Here is a 6,838-nt window from a genome sequence, read left to right as displayed (position 1 = left end):
TAATAATAATAATAATAATAACAAATAATAATGCACGTCATCATCACCATCACCGTATCATAGTAGTAGTAGTAGTTGTAGTAGTAGTAATAATAATAATAATAATAATTATTATTATTATTATTATTATTATTATTATGATACTACTACTCCTACTACTACTACTACTACTAATAATAATAATAATAATAATAACGAGGACAACTATAGTCGAGTGTCACAAATCCTCTAAAACACTCAGGTGTGGTTTTCCTCAGAATACTGTTCCTTCACGGAGTCTCTCTCCTATTCATTATGTATCAAAAAGTCATCTTTATATCCTTCCCTCTTTACATTTTGAAACAATAAACCTATGAACACATTAAACAGTAACTCCTCATAATTATACATGCCAGTAGTTTAAAACGTACCACATGAAGAAAAAACTGTATGCCACATAAGAAGTAAACAATTTCTTCAGAAATATTTGAATAAAAACATATGATAAGCAACAGTCAAAGTGAAACCACCTGTCACCTGTGTAATTATACTATTGTAATTAACTGCATCTATTACCTTATTTCATACAGAGAACTCACACTCCTGTCACACTTACAGGAGTAGAATAAGTAACGAAAATATTATGGTAGAAGTACTGATTGATGGATTAGGTGAGACCAGGTACGTTATTACGTTTTTCATCAGAATCGTCTTTATTCTTATACTTTAGCTGGAAAATCTGGCAGTAATGAGGTAAATGAATGCAAGATCTAATCCATGTCTCTCCTAAGGTATATAAAATCGTCTGCAGATGCCTCTAACAAAACAAACAAAAATCCTTTATAAGACTATTAGGTCCTATCATTTAGTTTCCTAAACCTTCTGTGTGTGTGTGTGTGTGTGTGTGTGTGTGTGTGTGTGTGTGTGTGTTTAAATTCTGTTCTCCAAGTTTTTTTGGTACTAAGATAAAATAGTCTCGGAACAAAGTAAATCTTATCTGGTAACAGCAGATCGCCTGGCAAAGAGGTACCTCTGTCTCTCTGTCTGTATGTATGTCTGTCTGTCTGTCTCTGTCTTTATCTATCTGTCTGTCTGTCTGTCTGTCTCTGTCTTTATCTATCTGTCTGTCTGTCTGTCTGTCTGTCTGTCTGTCTCTCTCTCTCTCTCTCTCTCTCTCTCTCTCTCTCCGTCTCTGTCTCTGTCTGTCTGTCTCTGTCTCTCTCTCTCTCTATCTCTCTCTCTCTCTCTCTCTCTCTCTCTTTCTTTCTTTCCTTCCACTACCCATCTTCCCCTCCACTCTATCACCGTCTTTCCTCCTTTCCTCCATCCCAGTCTCTTCTCACTGTCCCTAATTATCTTCCTTCCTCTTTCAAGGTCCTTGCATGCTCTGCTCCCAATTTCCCACCCTCATTGTCTCTCTCTCTATTTCTCACCGCACCCCCTTAACTCGCTCCCTCCCTTCTCCGTCCCCTCTTTCCTCCTCTATCCTTTCTTCTTCCCTCCACCGCCCCAATTGTCCCCACCGTTACTTCTGTACATTTCCCCATCCATCTCCCCTTACATTCTCCTCGGTCTTACCTTCCTATCAAAGACGGAATCCACACCTCTCCATTTCATTTCACTCACCTTCCCTTCCACAGAAAAGAATCAGGTAACCTCATTCATAAAGTTAATTCAGATACAACCCATTTTATATGTGATACCACTTAACATTTCTTCACCTCTGGGCACTTCTTGTAGTGAAACAATGTAAAAATATCTTTTAAAACTGGCTACCCTTTCACTACTATTTAGTCTTTTTATTAAGTACGTCGTAAAACCATCTGATTTTCTTTACCAATGGGAAAAACTCTGCTACAGAATTGGCTAAAATCCTTTATAACTTACAGAAAACCGACAACTTTTTACATCTTAGAGCAAAATAAGTTACTACTGTTGTGCACATGTCGGGCATAAAATCTCGATGACACTTTGATAATCACTCACTCAAGATCTATAGCCATAGTTTTATTACCTTATTCCCTCTTGGTAATATTCAGAAAAATTCACCTGATGGACTGAAGCTAAGCAGATTTCATTTCTTGTATAAACCTCTTTTTCTTTTTCTTTTTCTTTTTTTTTCGCTCAGTATCTTTTAACAGGGAAATACCATGATAAAAGAAATTAGAAAATATACAGACAGTTTTTCGATCCTTGTTTCTCTTGGCATTATTTTTGTCTAACTTGGCCTAAAATTGTCATCTCTCCATCGTGAATTCTGATTTGCAATACGGGGTTAAAACTAGAATATAACGATAGTCAAAGAAAGGATGTAACGCCTAGGCTTTGTGTTACCCTACGACTGAGGTGCGTGAAATAAGCTGCAAAAACACGTAAATCTGGGCCAAATTAAGGTTAAAAGGAATATAAGCACGTAACTTTACTAATTCTCCTCTCCTCGCTCACGCTTCCCTCAGTTTCCGTCTCCATTCCCACACTTACTCCCCACTCATCCCTCACGCTCCCTTCCCATACCTGCCTTACCACTCCCCCACTCACTGCTGACTCATCCCTCACACTCCGTCCCCTTACCTGCTTTACCACTTCCACACTCATTCCCCACTCAAGCCAATTCGTCCCCCCTTTACATCCCTTCCCGACTCTCAAAGACATTCTTCACTCATCCCCCATTTTCCCTCCTTCTACATTCCTTCTCCACTCCCACACACACACTCCTCATTCATCGCCCACTCTCCCTCCACTTACCACTTCCCATCTCACTCCTCACACATCCTTAACTTTTCCTCCCCTTATTTGCATTCATTAATTTCCCACTCACTCTCCACGCTCCCTCCCTTCATCTACCTTCCCCACTATCACACTCACTCTCTCCCTCTCCCCTTCAGGCACCACCACCACCACCACCACCATGCAGATGGCCTTCTGGCCGGAGGAAGTCTGGCACAGAGTTTACTGCCCTGCAGTGGGTTCACGTATTCATTGAAGCTGTTATTCCCAGGATTTGTTAGTGGCTGTGTTCTGGTTGCCGTCTGGATGTCACTCTCATACGCTGTCTCTCCTTTTAACATGCATACTCACTCACACATGCATTCGTACACCCGCTGGTAACAGATGGTATCAGATATAACACACACACACACACACACACACACACACACACACACACACACACACATCCCTTCAGAAGTATTTATTATACTAATTGATTCACTTACACATATCATTCACAGAAGCGCTGAACCTAACGCAGCTGAACGACCTTTTATACTTTATACTCTCACTCCCTCAGTCTTAACTGACTCCATTACAGACGCCCGCACTCGCTGCACCCCATGCAGGTTCACTCATACTCCAAAGGATGCTCCATCTCACTCACTCATTTATTCAATACCAACTTATAGAGATTGGTGAAAGACAGTTTCGGAGACGTTCTAACTCACGTTCTTTCTCCTACTGTCACAAACGTAGTTTATAGAAGTTACTTTATTTGCATTATTTTACTAGTAATGGATGGGTCGAATCCACCAAAACTTGCATTACATAATACACTTAGATTTATATTCCTATGCTCTAAAGTCTAAACCATTCACACAGCCAAAGTAGCATATGAGGAAGAACCTTTCTTCCTCTCTCTCTCTGCCTCCCCGTTCTTTTCCGTTTATCTCAGTCTTTTCTGTTCTTCCTCTGCCTCCTCCTTCACCCCCCCCCCCTCTACTAAAACTCTCCGTAACCCTCCACAGCCAGCGCAATGTGCGATGTAGAGCATTCACTACCTCCAACTGTCTACCCAATCCTCTCCCTTTTTCCCCGTCCGTCCTGTTTCCTCCGCTGTCTCCCTCTTTCCTCCTCCCTCTTTCATACGCTTTCTCTGCGTCCCTCTTTTCTCCCTGCCTCTAAAAACCATATTCTCCCAACCTTCTACAGTCGGAGTAGTATGTCAGGGGCCGATTCTGTCACCCGGGTGCCAGCTCAACGTGTTAGGCTGCATCCTGGAACTTGATATACTCTGCGGAGATCTCACCCAAGTCCTGCTAGACACACTAATCGGAACTTTGACAGACTGCGTCGCAGAGCTGAAACTGGAAGTGAACTTGGACCTTCTTGCTAACATTACCCGTAATGTCACTCGATTTTAGGTTGATTTTCATAGTCACTCGTATTACACTGATTTTCACAATGCACTCTCTCTTACTCTGATTTTCATATTGTCATTGTTTTAAGCTGATTTTCACACTGTCACTCTGTCTTTCGCTGATTTTCATATTGTTCCTGTTTTACGCTCATTTTGATATAGTCACTCTGTGTTACGTTGATTTTCATACTCTGATTTACCCTATCTCTCATACCACAGCTATTTGATATGTGATTATTTTAATCTGGCTCTCATACCCATTCTTTATGTTATGTCATTACTCTAGATCCCATACCTTAGCTTTCTGTTGTGTGATTTTGTTACACTGGCACTAATACCCTGATGTAATGCCTTGTGATTCTATTTTACTGTGGCTGTCATTCTCTAGGTTTATGTTATGCGAGTCTGTTTTTCTCTGACTCTTTTTTTTTTTTTTTTTACTCTGGCGTCAATACCATACATTCATTTTATGTGATTCTGTTTTACTCTGGTTTATATTATTTTGGTGGCAGTACTATGACTTTATTCTATTCTCACCACATGTTACTCATTTCAGGTTGGTGGTGCCGGAAAGCAGGAGAAAGCAACCTCAGTCACTCTCATTCTGTTTCTCAGCTGTCTTATTTAATGGTCTACGTAAAGCTATCTTAAAATTACTACACTCTCATCCAAGTCAAATTCACGATTTACTCCAGCTGTTTCATTTCTTGCCCTCACAGGTTACTGGTGGAGTTGTTCTCCCCTAAGCCATTTCATTCCACTTTGCTTTATACCATACACACTTCTCTCACTCGGTCACACCTCTAGTTAAAAATATAATTCAACACTATCCTTTCTCCTGCGTCTAAATCTCATCATTTCCCTCATTAACTCCACTTATAATCTGTATACTGTCGTCAATCTCCCACCACACCTTCTCTCTACTGGCTACATCATAACATAGCCTGATCTGCACATTCCATTGCACTACGTCTACTTTAACACGTCCCTGGTCCTTCAAACTCTTTCAATGTCCTCTTTCACTCTGCTAAGTCATCTATCTTCACATACAGACCTGCAGCACTCCATCAAAGCACTTGCACCCTTTTTTGGTCCCTAGTATTCAAAGATCGATGCATGCATCAATACAGGACCGTCAGGGTCACTTTGCTTTCCTACTTCCCCATGCTTCACATTGCCCTATTATGCCTCCTCTCCTATCCTACGACTTGCTTGAGGTCCCATAGTTCTATCTGGTGCTTTGGCCACTTTTATATTCCTACAGTACTATATTTCCTCCTACACTTGAGCGATCAAGCTTCCATAGAGTTCTACTCCATATGTTTGTTAGATGTTATCACCTCGGCTTTTCTTGTATTCGATAAACTTCTTCCATTTAATATGAAGACTTTTTTCAGCTTATTCTGGCAAACTGGATTCACCAAGTAGTTCAGTGTGGCGAATCTGTTTAATTTTCAGGCAAATTTGTTTTTTTATGGTGTGGGAAATCTTTTGAATAATCCTGCTAATATGTTTTTATATGCGTTGTGGTAAATCTTTTAAATCTACTGGCTAATTTGTTTATATTTGTGGGATGTAGAGTTCAGATAATGACAAGACAACAACGGTGTCGATGACAAAGATATTACAATGATCCCTAAAGAACTAGAGTGAGAAAGATTTATTCTCTCTCAGTCAAATCCCCCTCCAACATTCCCCCACACTGCTCACCTGCCTTGCCCTTTCCTGCCTTCCCCTAAATTATGCTGCCCTTCCCTGCCTTCCTCTACATTACCCTGCCCTGCATTCCTCTTCATTACCCTGCCCTGCATTCCTCTTCATTACCCTGCCCTGCATTCCTCTTCATTACCCTGCCCTCCATTCCTCTTCATTACCCTGCCCTGTCCTGCTCTGCCCTGCGTCCCTTCAAACATCAGGCAGGTTCTATAATCACTTGACCTAATCGACCCTCTCTCCTTCCTCTACCATAGTCGGCACACCAGCTGAGGTGATCTTGGATATCTTGCTAGTAATCTTCGGCCTTGAAAGCATCGTGGCGGTCCTCCTGTGTCTGCTGTCGAAGCTTGGCTTTGTGAGTACAAAAGATAGATATAGAAAAATTGATGGGGAGAGAGAGAGAGAGAGAGAGAGAGAGAGAGAGAGAGGGAGTTATTATCTAATACTTTTTATTTTATAGTAAAAACATAATTATGTATTAAGATACGAAACATACTTTAACGATCATTATCACTCTTGTAGAATTTTTTCTTTAAGTGTTACGCCGTGGTTGTTCTAAATCGAAAAAGAAAATAATCCATGACCTCTAGAACTTATATCTAAAGTGAAAAATACATGTATAACTCCTGTGACTTCTCTCTTTCTCTTTCTGTCTTTCTCTCTCTGTCTCTGTCTGTCTGTCTGTCTGTCTGTCTGTCTGTCTCTCTCTCTGTCTCTGTCTCTGTCTGTCTGTCTGTCTGTCTGTCTCTCTCTCTCTCTCTCTCTCTCTCTCTCTCTCTCTCTCTCTCTCTCTATCTATCTATCTATCTCTATCTCTCCCTCTCACATGAAAAAGATCTGTAAGTCATATAACTTATCTGTCCATCCTGAAAAAAAGATCCATAACCCCTATAACTCTCTCTCTCTCCCCACAGCTCCTCGAATTCATCTCATGCTTGCTTGGTGTAGTTCTTGGAATTCTTGGATAACATGGAACCCGTTGAACCGACCTGAACCAACGTGATCCGGAAC

At 40.9% G+C, this 6,838-nt stretch overlaps 1 long non-coding RNA gene across 1 annotated transcript in view; it reads left to right on the top strand.

Moving 5' to 3' along the window:
* The first annotated feature begins 3,985 nt into the window (after nt 1–3,985).
* Nucleotides 3,986–6,838, top strand: part of LOC145390327 (uncharacterized) — a 2,868-nt gene continuing 15 nt past the window's right edge. Inside the window, exons 1-3 of the long non-coding RNA XR_013895603.1 lie at nt 3,986–4,095; nt 6,082–6,182; nt 6,742–6,838. The exon at nt 6,742–6,838 is cut by the window's right edge and continues 15 nt beyond it. This is a non-coding gene — a long non-coding RNA (uncharacterized LOC145390327). The remainder of the gene's footprint in view (nt 4,096–6,081; nt 6,183–6,741) is intronic.

Source organism: Coenobita brevimanus, unplaced genomic scaffold (genome assembly GCF_032717465.1).
Source record: "Coenobita brevimanus isolate Jiangsu-jjx unplaced genomic scaffold, ASM3271746v2 jjx.HiC_scaffold_983, whole genome shotgun sequence".
Lineage (NCBI taxonomy): Eukaryota > Metazoa > Arthropoda > Malacostraca > Decapoda > Coenobitidae > Coenobita > Coenobita brevimanus.
Note: the sequence above shows the minus strand (reverse complement) of the source record. Positions and strands in the feature narration are given on the sequence as shown.